The sequence below is a fragment of the Spodoptera frugiperda genome, chromosome 7 (genome assembly GCF_023101765.2).
Source record: "Spodoptera frugiperda isolate SF20-4 chromosome 7, AGI-APGP_CSIRO_Sfru_2.0, whole genome shotgun sequence".
Classification (NCBI taxonomy): Eukaryota; Metazoa; Arthropoda; class Insecta; order Lepidoptera; family Noctuidae; genus Spodoptera; species Spodoptera frugiperda.
The window spans coordinates 5,279,154-5,295,984 of record NC_064218.1 but is presented as its reverse complement, the minus strand read 5'-3'; the positions used below and the strand labels follow the sequence as shown (position 1 = coordinate 5,295,984).

General features: G+C 36.6%; 6 long non-coding RNA genes across 9 annotated transcripts; 2 read left to right on the top strand and 4 right to left on the bottom strand.

The window, feature by feature from the left end:
• Positions 1-41: 41 nt before the first annotated feature.
• LOC118266215 (uncharacterized) lies at positions 42-1,021 on the bottom strand. The gene is made up of 2 exons (XR_004782830.2): positions 828-1,021; positions 42-290 (listed from the first exon to the last, which is right to left on the bottom strand). It is a non-coding gene; the product is annotated as an uncharacterized LOC118266215 (long non-coding RNA).
• A 4,040-nt stretch (positions 1,022-5,061) lies between these two features.
• LOC118266079 (uncharacterized) lies at positions 5,062-5,734 on the bottom strand. Its single transcript, XR_004782813.2, has 2 exons — positions 5,608-5,734; positions 5,062-5,326 (listed from the first exon to the last, which is right to left on the bottom strand). It is a non-coding gene; the product is annotated as an uncharacterized LOC118266079 (long non-coding RNA).
• Positions 5,263-13,153, top strand: LOC126910860 (uncharacterized). Its single transcript, XR_007705440.1, has 2 exons — positions 5,263-5,410; positions 13,095-13,153. It is a non-coding gene; the product is annotated as an uncharacterized LOC126910860 (long non-coding RNA).
• LOC118266120 (uncharacterized) lies at positions 6,721-7,976 on the top strand. The gene is made up of 2 exons (XR_004782820.2): positions 6,721-7,526; positions 7,709-7,976. It is a non-coding gene; the product is annotated as an uncharacterized LOC118266120 (long non-coding RNA).
• LOC118266385 (uncharacterized) lies at positions 9,757-16,339 on the bottom strand. 4 transcript variants are annotated; one of them, XR_007705426.1, is made up of 5 exons: positions 14,201-14,215; positions 13,754-13,845; positions 13,290-13,395; positions 12,774-13,010; positions 9,757-9,784 (listed from the first exon to the last, which is right to left on the bottom strand). It is a non-coding gene; the product is annotated as an uncharacterized LOC118266385 (long non-coding RNA). The 4 variants fall into 4 exon arrangements; XR_007705425.1 differs by lacking the exons at positions 13,754-13,845; positions 14,201-14,215 and adding an exon at positions 16,325-16,339; XR_007705427.1 differs by lacking the exons at positions 13,754-13,845; positions 14,201-14,215 and adding an exon at positions 16,208-16,222.
• On the bottom strand, positions 15,429-16,201 carry LOC126910615 (uncharacterized). Its single transcript, XR_007705429.1, has 2 exons — positions 15,871-16,201; positions 15,429-15,693 (listed from the first exon to the last, which is right to left on the bottom strand). It is a non-coding gene; the product is annotated as an uncharacterized LOC126910615 (long non-coding RNA).
• Positions 16,340-16,831: the final 492 nt, after the last annotated feature.

The following is a 16,831-nucleotide window of genomic DNA, read 5'->3' as shown; positions in this document are numbered from 1 at the left end:
CAAAATTATCCAACACAAAAAGTAATAAAAGTAACACCAAGTAAATTATAAATATTATTTTAATCCTCGCTTAACATTAATCCAGTTCACATGTAATTTAATTCATCAGGAATCTTAACTTAAAATTATCAGTGGTATCCGTAGCCGTATCCGTAGTGGTGGTGGTGGTGGTGGTGGCCTGGTGCTGGGTAGTCGTCAATAGGAACTCGACTGCGCACTTGTCTCCTCAGCTGCTGCTCTCCACTGGCCAGAGCCAAGATGGCGCACACGAACAACGCGATGAAGGCAAACTGGGGAAGAGAAATACTCATTATATTTCTTATAAAAAATAATACTTGTATTTGTATTGTTAACCCCCGACGCAAAAAGAGGGGTGTTATAAGTTTGACGTGTCTGTCTGTCTGTCTGTCTGTCTGTCTGTGGCATCATAACTCCCGAACGGATGCAGTGATTTCAATTTAGTTTTTTTCGTATTAAAGTATTAAGGGTATTCTTTTATTATTTTTTACTTTTTAAAGGGAAATTAAGTTTTTGTGTCGGGGGTTTTTTAAATTTTTAATTTAATTTTTTATACTTTATATTTTATCTGGATGGACGTTCTATTAAATAGGGCAAAGCCTTTATGAAATATTTGGTGATATGACTAAAGGCTGATTTTATCAACCCTAGATAAATTTTACCGGAGGGATCATTTAGATTTTTTGACAATTTCCATTACTAAAAACTTTAAATGACAATTTTATTCTACATTACAGATTGTGTGTCCATTAAAAAAATCAGCCCTAAGACTAAAGTCTAAAATAAAACTAAAAGGGTGAAATACTTACGAATTTCATTGCTCCAATTTTCAAATAGAACTGATGTTTGAATTGCATTGACGCCCCATTTTATACTAAATCTTTGAAGAAACACGTAGCAGAAAAACTAGCTGTGCCAGTCATTAAAAAAAACAAGAAAACATCAAATTCATCTTTAATATCAATAGCAGCACTTAATATGTAAATAATATCGCTTTTTCCTGTGGATTCATATGTACCAAATCCTATTGGTATTATACATCTAGTGGCCTTGATATTACTTTACTTAAAGATTCGTAAAAGGGTGAATCTCGCTTTGCGGGTCGGATAAAGGTAAGGCAGCAGATACATTTAGCGCCCGTTTTGGTTCAGGCCATGAGGATACAAAGCAACTGGGAATCTGAGAGAAGCTGAAAGCTAGAGAAGCAACGAACTGCATCGCGATGCTGGAATCAGCAGGAGACCCTCCGGTTGTCAAGGATTCAACTCCATTCTCCGGCCTCAAATGGTCGGCAACGCACTTATAACTCATCTCGTATTCTGAGCTTGCGTGATCATCCGTTAGCTCGTTTGCTGACTTATTCAAAAAAAATATTTCTATTTAAACTTGTGCTAATTACTAAAATACACACAAGTACGACACAGACTGTCAGCACGACAGTCTAGGTGTGAAAGTATGCGAACAGACAGACAAACTTACTTTCTGATTAGTAACTAACGACAGAGCTTAGCACGTGTTTTTTTTTTATTATCATTATATTATGAATACATATCTAGAACTATAAGTAAAACTTGATTTAGAAACCACATTTCGTCCAGCCTTTGAGATAGTTTCCGAAATCCACGATACGTAATCTATATATTAATACGTGATGCAAAAACTTTGGACTGCTTTTTACGAAAATTGCGCGGACGTAGGAGCATAAAATTTGGTACACTTATAGTTTATGTGTAGGAGAAGTGCAGGACGCTAATATTTTTCAAAAATAATGCTTATAAAGTACATTAAATTAATAAATAAAACATTACACACACATGCATAGTATCTGATCGTATTTGACAAAACGTCAAAATCGATAGACATTGCGATGATATTGACGTCTCATATGAATAGAGTTTTATAAATAAAAGAGTTTGTTTGAGTTTGAGTTAAATAAAAATTATCCTTGAACGTATGTTAAGTGGTATTGTAAATTAAATCGTATATGGTTGAATTTCAACCACTAGGCGACCACTAGTCTTTATTATTTATTTGGCTTCGCTCCTATATAGGTATGTATTTAGGGAACAGAGAGTAAAGTTCCCTAAGAAAAGGAGGATCCTCCGACCAGGCGAGGTGATCAGCCTGGCGGGCTTTCTGCCCAACTGTTGTTCGTTGGGATTTTCTATCCGTGTTATTTCGCATGTAAACTTCGTATGTGCGATGCAGGATATTTGTGACGTCATCCGTTGATTTGCTCGTCGATAGTCTATGTGCGACTTCTGTCATCTGTCACTTGTTACTTGTCAATGTGTCGCCACATCACTCCCCCCCAAGACTGGAGGTCGATCCTGTTGAGACGGCTGTCGATGCTTGAGATGAGCGGTGCCAGAGCCAGTGTAGAATGTTCCTAGTTCCAGTGAGTCGGAACTGTGCCGCTGAATGCCCAGTGAGTCGGGTGAGCGGTGCAGGGTGATACTCCAGTGAGTCGGAGTAGTGAAGCTCGCAGTGTCCCACGGTGAGTCGGGGAATAGATGCTGCGAGGGTAGGTGCGTAGTGGCTGGCGTCTGCGTTGACGGGAGGAAGACGTCCTCAGACCGTGTGCAGAAGTGCTGTGCCTAGACGCTGATGAGGCCGTAGGGAAGAACCAGGCTGCATATCTTCGATGTAGCGTGTGGTGGTCCCTGATGAGGCCGAGGATGCTGGTTGGCTGCGACTTGATTACCGCTCAGCGGAGAAGTGATGGGTGAGGGAGATGGCGATAAGGATGACGGTGCTGATCTGCTCCGTGAAGGTTGCTTTCAATCACTCGGGGGTCACCACTTTAGGGAACAGAGAGTAAAGTTCCCTAAGAAAAGGAGGATCCTCCGACCAGGCGAGGATAAGGCCGTGTATAGATGAAATAAAGTTATAAAGTAGTATGTATGGTAAGAATGTGAATGTAATATATGTAGTATGTAGGTTTGTATGTATATGTATTTGTGTATTTGTATGTATGTAAATGTTTATATTTATTTATGTATGTATTTATGTATGTATGAGTGTAAATGATATGTTTATGTTTGTTTATTTATGCGTATAAATGTTTGTTATTATAATGTACCTTAGCTATACCCTACATGTACAAGTATACTGTATGGGGAAACCTCTTATGACTTAATTTTAACCACATATTTGTTATCATGTTGGCCGTCAATATACGAAAAATGAGTGAAATAGTTAAGCGAAAATGTTCATTTTTACCCGACTGCGCCAGAAGGAGAGTTATGTTTTTCGAGAGTATGTATGTATGTATAATTGTTTGGCACGCTCTGCAGCCTAAACGGCTTGATGGATTTTGGCTTGAGAGGTGGCGTTAGATTCGTATTTACTGTGAAAGTGACACTGGATATATCAAAATAATAAAAAAAACAAAATGGCGGATTTTGAATATTGCTCACTCTCTAGCCTGAACGACTCGATGGATTTCAGCTTGATAGGGGTCGTTTGATTCATATTTACTGTGAGAGTGACACTAGATATATCAAAATACAAAAATAATAAAACTAAAAGAAAATAAAATAAAAAAAGTAATTTAAAAAACTAAAAGACCCGACTGCGTTTCTTTATAATGTGAAAATGAAAAACCCCTAAAACAAGAAAGTCATCTTAAAATTGAAGCAGTCGGGACCCATTCTAGAAAGCCAGCCGAATGTGTCTTCATATTTAGAATAGGTGCAATATACGAAAAATGAGTGAAATTGTTAAGGGAAAATGTTCATTTTTCTCTTTGAGCTAATTTGATCACTTTTTACAAATACGGCATTGCAACAGAATTTAATACTTGATTCGTTTAAATACTTATTTTGGTTTAAATTTTGTTTTTAAAATTTTCGGTTTTTGTTGAAATATTTAGTTGTATTATGCTTTTGTCGACGAGTACTACTTGTAGTTTTTATAAAAGTAGACTAAGATACTCCTTAGTATATCAACTACAGTTACCAATAAAACTCCCGTCAAAATCGGTCTGGCCTTTTCAGAGATGAGCCAGAACAAACAGACAGACAACCATTTACAATAATGTTATTTTGCACTATGAAGAAGCGGTTATTTCAAAATCACAAACAGATTTTATTTATTAGTATAAATAATCCTTATAAACTTAATTTTTACCATCAAACACTCGAAATATCGAATATATACCAAAATAATTACGCTTCATTCACATGTCGATTCAATATTTCGAGGTATTTCTGAGGTATTCTTATGAGTAACACTATTATATGCTAATCAGTTGAGATTTTCTAAACTAACTAATAAAAAGCTATTTAGCTTTTAGACGACTTCGTCATTAAAACAAATAGAAGTAATTAAAAGTCAAGGACACGGAATGCTGCTCATGAATATGAGCATGGTAGATGCTTATAACTAATCGATATTATAATACGCATAGCTTAGAACTAATCGAGTTCCTCGTCAAACAATTACGTGAGTAAGACGATAACATAATAATTAATTTAGTATTTCTCACGAAAGTTACTATAAAATTGAGGTTAAATAAGTTGGAACATAAAAAAAATTGCAATGAAAATACTAAAATCCTCAATTTACTTTTCCCATACAAACTGCACTATCTGTGCCATTAGTTAATGTGACATGGAAAAAATATAACTTTGAGGTCGTAATTGATCTGTTTGCCAGGTTATATAGGGCTAAATAAAAACAAACTGTCAGACTCTTACTAACGAAAATCCACCTCATTCCTCGTTTCTACCCTTTTTTGAAGGGGAAAAATCATCCATTGAATTCTCCCGCCTTGGGTGAGGCAAGAACGAATGTCAGACTCTTACTGACTAAAAACTACCCCGTTCCTACTCCTGCTTTTCGAGCCGGAGCCTAGGTAAACCTACTGCGAAGTACGCAGTCGTTTTTACCCTCAACTAATAATATAAGTTCATAATAATGTTCATTCCTTCTCCATGTGAAAAAGGTGCTTTCACACGAGCGGAACAGTTACAGGTTGATAATGACAAAGATGAGTAAGATGATAAATATATGTAGATAACACGCAATAAAACCATGAAATTAACTACAAAATATTTTATTATTATACCTCATACTAAACAATAACCCAATCGTAAACTTAACAAAACTTTTAATCAATCAATAGCCAATCACTTCCATATCAGTGGTATCCGTAGCCGTATCCGTAGTGGTGATGGTGGTGGTGGTGGCCTGGTGCTGGCGCTGCGTCCTGGACAGGCACTGGGCTGCGCACCTGTCTGTAGTACACCCGCTCACCGCTGGCCAGAGCCAAGATGGCGCACACGAACAACGTGAAGAAGGCGAACTGTGGAAGAGAAACACTTATTACATTCCTGATACACTACTCCATACAATCATTGCATTACAGACACAAGTGGAACACTAGCAGGTCGATAGATCCTTGAGGCAGACATACATTAATATAATGTACTCGGTGCAATATTTACGGAGTTCGTTTATTGAAAATAACTACAACTAACAAAATATGAAGTACAGAATACGGTCAAAATATTTATGTGCTCGGTGCAATATTTACGACTAAAAAAAAACAATTAAGAATAAAATAAAATTGTATAAAGTACTTACGAATTTCATTGTAACAATTTTCAGGTTGAACTGATGTCTGTGTTCCATAAACGCCTCGTTTTATACTAAAGCTTCGATGACGACGGAGAGAACAGGTCACAGCCAGCTGTATAAAAAACAAGAAAATAATAATTATTCAGTTTCAATCACAGTGAAGCGGAAAATATGTAAAATAACTCTTACTCCCGGCTTTACTTGCAACCATATACATAGATTTTTGTAACACGATCCATTAATTGCTTAATTTAATGATCTCAAAATGCTGCACCTAACTACGTAGTTACATGTACTTTACACTAAAGTATAAAGTGGATAACGGAAGAAAATATCCCCTTCAACAAATACAACAACAGCAACAGACAAACTCACATTTCGTTTATTTTCTTATGGTTTAATATCGAACCAAAGCAAGGTTGTTTACAATTTTACAAGAAGTCAAACAACGGGATACTCGTATAGAAACACGTAGATAAACTAAAACAATGCAAAGCTCATGTAACATTTCCATGGACTAATTAGAATAACATCATTTACGATATTTATATTAATCTTTGTTGTTGTAATGTAAATAGGTTCTCTATCGTATTAGTTTAAACCTGTAAAGATAGATGTAAGTCACATCTTTTATACCCGATGGGGCAGGCAAATGTGCGTATAATGCCGTATTTGCAATATATACCGGCTTTTGACCAGTTATGTTACGAGCCCCATGAACCCATTACAATGATTGACGTGACTTGAAATTCTGTGTTCCCTTGATGGATCCGATCAGTCCACAGAGTTCCTCCCATACACTGATCTTATAACCAGACTCCGTGTTATTACTGAGATAATTGCTAAATACTAAAAAACTGCACTAAATATTAATTATATGGATCGCGACCACGGAATCACCCGTGCCCTTACCTACCCTCGACCAATGAGGCAGTTAGAATTTCGAGAAACAGAAAGTCCATAATATTTGCCTGACCTGGGAATGGAGCTCGTGACGTATATGTTATCATCTACGTACATCTACGTATACACTTTATACATATGTAAATTAGGTATCTTGTAACACCACAACTATTATTCTACTGAGTCCATTGAAATGTTTCGTGAGCTTTGCATTTTTTAGAGGACGCAATTTTATATTTGGGACACAAACTGGCTGTCAAATCTACGAAAGACCAAACATCAAAGCGAGACCATGATAAACTGGTCAATGATGGTGTAAGGGGGCCAAGAGTGGCGACCCCATAAACTTGAGGTTAAGCTTTTATTGACCCCCCAACCCTGGCCCAAAAATAATATTGCGTCCTCTAAAAATGCAATACTCGGTCCTTAAATTGTAACATTTCCAGGGACTAACTGTTTTGCTGAGTGAGTCAGAATACCGGAATGAATACTTCAAACGTACAATAACGTGACGTAAAGTTGTATTTGGATCTGGTTTTTATTTTTTAATTTATCTATACATTACTACATCCCGTATTGTTGAAATTCTCGTAAAATTGTAAACAAAAAAATCTTGTTTCGGTTAAACAATAAGAAAATAAACGAAATGTGAGTTTGTCTGTTGCTGTTGTTGTATTTGTTGAAGTGGATATTTTCTCCCGTTATCCATTTTATACTTTAGTGCAAAAGTACATGTAACTACGTAGTCAGTTGCAGCATTTTGAGATCATTCAATTCAACGATTAAGGGATATCGTGTTACAAAAATCTATGTATTTATTGTTGCAAGTAAAGCCGGGAGCAAAAGTTATTTTACATATTTTCCGCCTCACTGTGATTGAAACTGAATAATTATTATTTTCTTGTTTTTTATACAGCTGGCTGTGACCTGTTCTCTCCGTCGTCATCGAAGATTTAGTATAAAACGAGGCGTTTATGGAACACAGACATCAGTTCAACCTGAAAATTGTTACAATGAAATTCGTAAGTTCTTTATACAATTTTATTTTATTCTTTATTGATGTATAACCGTAAATATTGCACCGAGCCAATTATTACCAAATAAGCAATTGTCTGTCTATATAATAGTGTTCCACTTGTGTCTGTAATGCAATGATTGTATGGAGTAGTGTATCAGGAATGTAATAAGTGTTTCTCTTCCACAGTTCGCCTTCTTCACGTTGTTCGTGTGCGCCATCTTGGCTCTGGCCAGCGGTGAGCGGGTGTACTACAGACAGGTGCGCAGCCCAGTGCCTGTCCAGGACGCAGCGCCAGCACCAGGCCACCACCACCACCACCATAAGCACTACGGATACGGCTACGGATACCACTGATATGGAAGTGATTGGCTATTGATTGATTAAAAGTTTTGTTAAGTTTACGATTTGGTTATTGTTTAGTATGAGGTATAATAATAAAATATTTTGTAGTTAATTTCATGGTTTTATTGTGCGTTGTATATGTTTACATCACTGTGTGTATGTAAGGAGTTCCTGTTAACGCTTGGAAATTAGACACCTTCTTGTCTCCTTGTTCTAACCAGTTCCCGATACCTGAAATCAGCATTGAATTTTAAGTAGATTTAACTGTTTGTTACTATTTCATACAAGATTGTAAGAGCATATAGTACTTTTTAAAGTCAATTTTCACGCCTCCTGCGTTCGATGGGCGGCGCTGATCATTTATTATCAGGTGACTGCAAACATTTCCATAAGAGACTAGCGAACCCGGCGAACTCCGTTTCGCCACCAATTATTCTCCCTTGTTTTCCTGCTTTTCTTCCTGATTTTTTTCCTGAATTTTTCCTTCCTTTCCAACGAATGCAAAACCGTGGAACTCGATTCGTGGGTTGTAGAGTTATAGCGTCAGGAAATATTTCCATAAAATATATGGAGTGACTGTCATCTGCCCGCTACGACTAGAGATATTCTTGGTAGACCCGTCGCTAGATTTTCAGGTTACAGACTAACTGTACCACCTGTCATAGGTGTTGAATAGAAACAATTTATCAAAATGCTTGTTTACGCAAATGGAGATATCTCCACATGTGCCAACTCCAAGCTGTTACTGGAACTTCAAGGATGTATCCAAAATGATCAAATCTCAGCGACACGATTAGTGTCTTTGGGCGCGAGAGGATAGTATTGTTAAGTAGATCCAACAACGTGAATGTTAAAATTAACTTTGAAAGTATTCGCATTCATTGTGAAGATGTTAGACATGACATTCAAAGTCAAAGTCAAAGCATTTATTTCATTTATTCCTAAATTATGCTCTTTTGAAACGTCAAACGAATTGTCCGTCAGTCTGTCTGTCAGTGAAGCTAGGCGCTCGTTCTAAAACATTCCCTATGGAAAATAAATCAAATTATCAGTCACTTAGAGTTAGACTAATAGAAACTTGATCAGACATTGTGTAATAGAATATATATATTTTTAATATGGTTTAATATTGTGACAAGTCATATGGAATGCAATGCGACTATATGGAGTCTAAACGAAGCCAAGTATATAACCATATTGGAACGAATTCAGAACAAATGATTTTTTATAAAGAAGTACGTTCTCAGAACCATAGATGAAATAGTTACAAACCATTAAATCTAATAAAAATTTAATAACGATCTCAGGTATGCCCGGGAACTGGCTAGATAAAGAAGGCAAGAAGGTGACTAATATCCAAACGTTTGGATGCTTTTCCACCAAAAATGTGCTATGCTGCAAGAATATAATAGCCAAGCTGTGAAACTATGTGACCGTCTCCACTAATACTATGTAGTGGTGCGAGTAAGATGTGCTATAAAGATGCGTTGCCGCAAAATAGCTGTGCGAGGTAGATGCGCAGCTCAAGTATTGTATCGATAGTAGGGTAGCCATCCATAGCACTCAACCATAACACGCAGCAGTCCGTAGCAGGCATATTTCTATATAAACACATATTAGTTAAGTCCGTTTTCACGTGTGTTAGGCTATGCGTACCAATGAATATGATTGGTGGATACTAAACTCATCCACAAAAACCTATTATAGCACATCTATGGTAGAAAAGCACCCTTAAAAGGAATTCCTGAATGTATACCTATACTGTCATGTACAGTGATGTAAACATATACCAAGTATCACCACTTGACACATGCAATATAGTCCACAACACTGTACTGGAGACTCGGTTGCCATTCAAAAAAATATATACAAAGCACAATAAAACCATGAAATTAACTACAAAATATTTTATTATTATACCTCATACTAAACAATAACCCAATCGTAAACTTAACAAAACTTTTAATCAATCAATAGCCAATCACTTCCATATCAGTGGTATCCGTAGCCGTATCCGTAGTGGTGATGGTGGTGGTGGTGGCCTGGTGCTGGCGCTGCGTCCTGGACAGGCACTGGGCTGCGCACCTGTCTGTAGTACACCCGCTCACCGCTGGCCAGAGCCAAGATGGCGCACACGAACAACGTGAAGAAGGCGAACTGTGGAGAGAAACACTTATTACATTCCTGATACACTACTCCATACAATCATTGCATTACAGACACAAGTGGAACGCTAGCAGATCGATAGATCCTTGAGGCAGACACATTAATATAATGTACTCGGTGCAATATTTACGGAGTTCGTTTATTAAAAATAACTATAACTAACAAAAAAATAAGTACAGAATACGGTCAAAATAATTAGGTGCCCGGTGAAATATTTACAAATAAAAAAAAACAATTAAGAATAAAATAAAATTGTATAAAGAACTTACGAATTTCATTGTAACAATTTTCAGGTTGAACTGATGTCTGTGTTCCATAAACGCCTCGTTTTATACTAAATCTTCGATGACGACGGAGAGAACAGGTCACAGCCAGCTGTATAAAAAACAAGAAAATAATAATTATTCAGTTTCAATCACAATGAAGCGGAAAATATGTAAAATAACTTTTGCTCCCGGCTTTACTTGCAACAATAAATACATAGATTTTTGTAACACGATCCTTTAATCGTTGAATTGAATGATCTCAAAATGCTGCAACTGACAACGTAGTTACATGTACTTTTGCACTAAAGTATAAAGTGGATAACGGGAGAAAATATCCCCTTCAACAAATACAACAACAGCAACAGACAAACTCACTTTTCGTTTATTTTCTTATTGTTTAACCGAAACAAGATTTTTTTTGTTCACAATTTTACGCGAATTTCAACAATACGGGATGTAGTAATATATAGATAAATTAAAAAATAAAAACCTGATCCAAATACAACTTTACGTCACGTTATTGTACGTTTGAAGTAGTTGTTGTCTCCGGTATTCTGACTCACTCAGCAAAGCAGTTAGTCCCTGGAAATGTTACAATTTAAGGACCGAGTATTGCATTTTTAGAGGACGCGATATTATTTTTGGGACATGTGTGGGGGGTCAATAGAAGCTTAACCTCAAGTTTATGGGGTCGCCACCCTTGTCCCCCTTACACCATCATTGACCAGTTTATCATGGTCTCGCTTGGATGTTTGGTGTTTTCGTAGATTTCACAACCAGTTCGTGTCCCAAATATAAAATTGCGTCCTCTAAATAATGCAAAGTTCATGAAATATTTCAATGGACTCAATAGAATAATAGTTGTGGTGTTACAAAATACCTAACTTACATAAATGTATAAAGTGTATACGTAGATGTACGTAGATGATAACATTTACGTCACGAGCTCAATTCCCAGGTCAGGCAAATATTATTTGACTTTCTGTTTCTTGAAATTCTCACTGCCTCATTGGTCGAGGGTAGGTAAGGGCCCGGAGAAAAGATAAAGATTTTGAGATGATTTACGAGATTTTTGAAAATTTCTCAGTAATAACACAGAGTCTGGTTATAAGTTTAGTGTATAAGAAGATCTCTATGGACGCCCTCTGAGTGCCCATTAAAGGGACACAGAATTTCAAGTCAAGTCAATGATGGTAAATAGGTTCATGGGACTCGTAACATAACTGGTGAAAAGGGATAATTGTATTTACGGTATTATATGCACATCTGTCTACCACATCGGGGATAAAAGTGACGTTATTATTTATTTTTCATTATACTTACATCTATCATTACAGGTTTAACCTAATACGATAGAGAAGCTACTTACATTAATTAAAATATACAAACAAAAATTAATATTAAATTATCCTTAAAAGAACTACAATACAGAATTATCCTAACAACATATAACCGAATTTTGCCACCCTGATGAAGCCATTCACCGAACAGTGGAACTAATATATCCGCTCGGCTATTGCATTAAGGGTGCGTATCGCGCGTGTCATCGGTGCTTGCTTTAGAAGCTCGGTGCGAGCTGGTGGTACCACCAACAACTGCGGCCGTCACCATCGCCTCACGTACCCATCCGGCACGCATAGCTAAAGTTCACCCAGTATCCTTTAATTATTTTCCGTGTAAAACATTATGTAAATAAGTAGGCAGCATCACATATCGTCTCAATATAACTCATGTATTTAATTTTCTTACGTGAAATTTAATTTATTTTCCATAGGGAATGTTTTCAGACATGTCTAAGTTAAGCATAATAACGCATTTATTGTATTGTTAACTTACATCTTCACAATCAAAGCGAATACTTTCAAAGTTAATTTTAACATTCTCATGTTGGATCTACTTAACAATACTTTCCTCTTGCGCTCAAAGACACTAATCGTGTCGCTGAGATTTGATCATTTTGGATACATCCTTGAAGTTGCAGTAACAGCTTGGAGTTGGCACATGTGGAGATATCTCCATTTGCGTAAACAAGCATTTTGATAAATTGTTTCTATTCAACATCTATGACAGGTGGTACAGTTAGTCTGTAACCTGAAAACCTAGCGACGGGTCTACCGAGAATATCTCTAGTCATAGCGGGCAGATGGCAGCCACTCCATATCTTTTATGGAAATGTTTTGCAGTCACCTGATGGTATACGATCAGCGTCGCCCATCGAACGCAGGTGGCGTGACAAGTGACTTTTAATAATGGAATATGCTATTACAACCATATATGAAATAGTAACAAACAGTTAAATCTATTTAAAATTCCATGCCGATCTAAGGTATCGGCCAGGAACTGGCTAGAACAAGGAGACAAGAAGGTGACTAATTTCCAAACATTAACAGGAACTCCTTACATACACACAGTGATGTAAACATATACAACGCACAATAAAACCATGAAATTAACTACAAAATGTTTTATTATTATACCTCATACTAAACAATAACCCAATCGTAAACTTAACAAAATTTTTAATCAATCAATAGCCAATCACTTCCATATCAGTGGTATCCGTAGCCGTATCCGTAGTGGTGATGGTGGTGGTGGTGGCCTGGTGCTGGCGCTGCGTCCTGGACAGGCACTGGGCTGCGCACCTGTCTGTAGTACACCTCTCCACCGCTGGCCAGAGCCAAGATGGCGCACACGAACAACGTGAAGAAGGCGAACTGTGGAAGAGAAACACTTATTACATTCCTGATACACTACTCCATACAATCATTGCATTACAGACACAAGTGGAACACTAGCAGGTCGATAGATCCTTGAGGCAGACACACATTAATATAATGTACTCGGTGCAATATTTACGGAGTTCGTTTATTAAAAATAACTATAACTAACAAAAAAATAAGTACAGAATACGGTCAAAATAATTATGTGCACGGTGCAATATTACGATTAAAAAAATCTATTAAGAATAAAATAAAATTGTATAAAGAACTTACGAATTTCATTGTAACAATTTTCAGGTTGAACTGATGTCTGTGTTCCATAAACGCCTCGTTTTATACTAAATCTTCGATGACGACGGAGAGAACAGGTCACAGCCAGCTGTATAAAAAACAAGAAAATAATAATTATTCAGTTTCAATCACAATGAAGCGGAAAGCGGCTTTACTTGCAATAATAAATACATAGATTTTTGTAACACGATCCTTTAATCGCTTAATTTAATGATCTCAAAATGCTGCACCTGACAACGTAGTTACATATACTTTACACTAAAGTATAAAGTGGATAACGGAAGAAAATATCCCCTTCAACAAATACAACAACAGCAACAGACAAACTCACTTTTCGTTTATTTTCTTATTGTTTAACCGAAACAAGATTTTTTTTGTTTACAATTTTACGCGAATTTCAACAATACGGGATGTAGTAATATATAGATAAATTAAAAAATAAAAACCTGATCCAAATACAACTTTACGTCACGTTATTGTACGTTTGAAGTAGTTGTTGTCTCCGGTATTCTGACTCACTCAGCAAAGCAGTTAGTCCCTGGAAATGTTACAATTTAAGGACCGAGTATTGCATTTTTAGAGGACGCAATATTATTTTTGGGACACGTATCAATAGAAGCTTAACATCAGGTTTATGGGGTCGCCACCCTTGTCCCCCTTACACCATCATTGACCAGTTTATCATGGTCTCGCTTTGATGTTTGGTCTTTCGTAGATTTGACAGCCAGTTTGCGTCCCAAATATAAAATTGCGTCCTCTAAAAAATGCAAAGCTCATGAAACATTTCAATGGATTCAGTAGAATAATAGTTGTGGTGTTACAAGATACCTAATTTACATATTTATAAAATGCATAATACGTAGATGTACGTAGATGAAAATATGATACGTCACGAGCTCAATTCCCAGGTCAGGCAAATATTATTTGACTTTCTGTTTCTTGAAATTCTTACTGCCGCATTGGTCGAGGGTAGGTAAGGGCCCGGAGAAAAGATAAAGATTTTGAGAAAATTAATGAGGTTTTGCAAATTTCTCAGTAATAACACGGAGTCTAGTTATATATAAAAAAATAAAATCTCTGTGGACTGCCTCTGAGTGCCCATCAAAGGGACACAGAATTTCAAGTCGAGTCAATGATGGTAAATAGGTTCGTGTGACTCGTAATATAACTGGTGAAAAGGGATAATTGTATTTACGGTATTATATGCACATTTGTCTACCACATCGGGGATAAAAGTGACGTTATTATTTTTTTTTCATTATACTTACCGTACATCTATCATTACAGGTTTAAAGCAAGACCATAGAGAAGCTACTTACATTAATTAAAATATACAAACAAAAATTCGTAAGTGAAATTTGATATATTTTCCATAGGGAATGTTTTCAAACATGTCCAAGTTCAGAATAAGAATACATTTAATTTGTATTGTTAACTAACATCTTCACAACCAATGCGAATACTTTCAAAGTTAATTTTAACATTCACGTTGTTGGATCTACTTAACAATACTATCATTTTGATAAATTGTTTCTATTCAACATCTATGACAGGTGGTACAGTTAGTCTGTAACCTGAAAACCTAGCGACGGGTCTACCGAGAATATCTCTAGTCGTAGCGGGCAGATGACAGCCACTCCATATCTATTATATAAAAATAAGTCGGGTTTTCGTTCCTGACGCTATAACTCCAGAACGCACGAACCGATTTCCACGGGTTTGCATTTGTTGGAAAGGAAGAAAAAAGTCTGGAAAAATTCAGGAAGAAAAGCAGGAAAACAGGGAAAATCATTGGTGGCGAAACGGAATTCGCCGGGTTCGCTAGTCTCTTATGGAAATGTTTCTAAAAGTCTGTAACCTGAAAACCTAGCAATCTGATCTGATGGTAAACGATTTGTGGTAAGGTAAGTGACTTTTTATAATGGAGTACCTACTCTCTTACAACCATATATGGAATAGTAACAAACAGCTAAATCTATTTAAAATTCAATGACGATTTCAGGTATCGGGAACTGGTTACAACAAGGAGGCAAGAAGGTGACTAATTTCCAAACATTAACAGGAACTCCTTACATACACACAGTGATGTAAACATATACAACGCACAATAAAACCATGAAATTAACTACAAAATATTTTATTATTATACCTCATACTAAACAATAACCCAATCGTAAACTTAACAAAACTTTTAATCAATCAATAGCCAATCACTTCCATATCAGTGGTATCCGTAGCCGTATCCGTAGTGGTGATGGTGGTGGTGGTGGCCTGGTGCTGGCGCTGCGTCCTGGACAGGCACTGGGCTGCGCACCTGTCTGTAGTACACCCGCTCACCGCTGGCCAGAGCCAAGATGGCGCACACGAACAACGTGAAGAAGGCGAACTGTGGAAGAGAAACACTTATTACATTCCTGATACACTACTCCATACAATCATTGCATTACAGACACAAGTGGAACACTATTATATAGACATTGTTTATTTGGTAATAATTGGCTCGGTGCAATATATACAGTTATACATCAATAAAGAATAAAATAAAATTGTATAAAGAACTTACGAATTTCATTGTAACAATTTTCAGGTTGAACTGATGTCTGTGTTCCATAAACGCCTCGTTTTATACTAAATCTTCGATGACGACGGAGAGAACAGGTCACAGCCAGCTGTATAAAAAACAAGAAAATAATAATTATTCAGTTTCAATCACAGTGAGGCGGAAAATATGTAAAATAACTTTTGCTCCCGGCTTTACTTGCAACAATAAATACATAGATTTTTGTAACACGATCCATTAATTGCTTAATTTAATGATCTCAAAACACTAAAGTATAAAGTGGATAACGGAAGAAAATATCCCCTTCAACAAATACAACAACAGCAACAGACAAACTCACTTTTCGTTTATTTTCTTATTGTTTAACCGAAACAAGATTTTTTTTTTGTTCACAATTTTACGCGAATTTCAACAATACGGGATGTAGTAATATATAGATAAATTAAAAAATAAAAACCTGATCCAAATACAACTTTACGTCACGTTATTGTACGTTTGAAGTAGTTGTCCTCTCCGGTATTCTGACTCACTCAGCAAAACAGTTGGTCCCTCGAAATGTTACAATTTAAGGACCGAGTATTGCATTTTTAGAGGACGCAATATTATTTTTGGGAAATGTGTGGGGGGTCAATCATCCCCTTATCCCCCTTATCCCCCTTACACCATCATTGACCAGTTTATCATGGTCTCGCTTTGATGTTCGGTCAGCCAGTTTGTATCCCAAATATAAAATTGCATCCTCTAAATAATGCGAAGCTCACGAAACATTTCAATGGACTCAGTAGAATAATAGTTGTGGTGTTACAAGATACCTAATTTACATACATGTATAAAGTGTATACGTAGATGTACGTAGATGATAACATATACGTCACGAGCTCCATTCCCAGGTCAGGCAAATATTATTGAACTTGCTGATTCTCAAAATTCTTACTGCCTCATTGGTCGAAGGTATATAAGGGCC